Genomic DNA, 429 nt, shown 5'->3' on the forward strand with positions numbered 1-429 from the left:
GGGTTCAAATAAGTTCAAAAGAAATTAAATCCCTTTGTAACAGATGTGTTTCCGTATGAAACCCTGATACTTCGAAGGAGATTGTCTGTTTTGTACACGAAAGTCATTCGGTTTTTGCCGTAAGCCTCTCTACTTTGTTGCACATGCTATGTGAGTGAAGTGATGATACCATGCCAACTTGGAACCTTTTCAGAGTTGATTTCAAATGCTTTTCAACTTCATGGTTTTATAGCTCAAAATAATCAGTAAATGCATGAAAAATAACAAATGAAGTCAAAAAGGGTTGTAATTGATGATGTGGCTTTGAATGGTGCATTTTGAACACAGAAAAACAAGGGGGTTCAAATAAGTTCAAAAGAAATGAAATCCCTTTGTAACAGACGAGTTTCCGTATGAAACCATGATACTTTGAAGGACATTGTCTGTTTT

The sequence above is a fragment of the Triticum aestivum genome, chromosome 6B, assembly GCF_018294505.1.
Source record: "Triticum aestivum cultivar Chinese Spring chromosome 6B, IWGSC CS RefSeq v2.1, whole genome shotgun sequence".
Classification (NCBI taxonomy): domain Eukaryota; kingdom Viridiplantae; phylum Streptophyta; class Magnoliopsida; order Poales; family Poaceae; genus Triticum; species Triticum aestivum.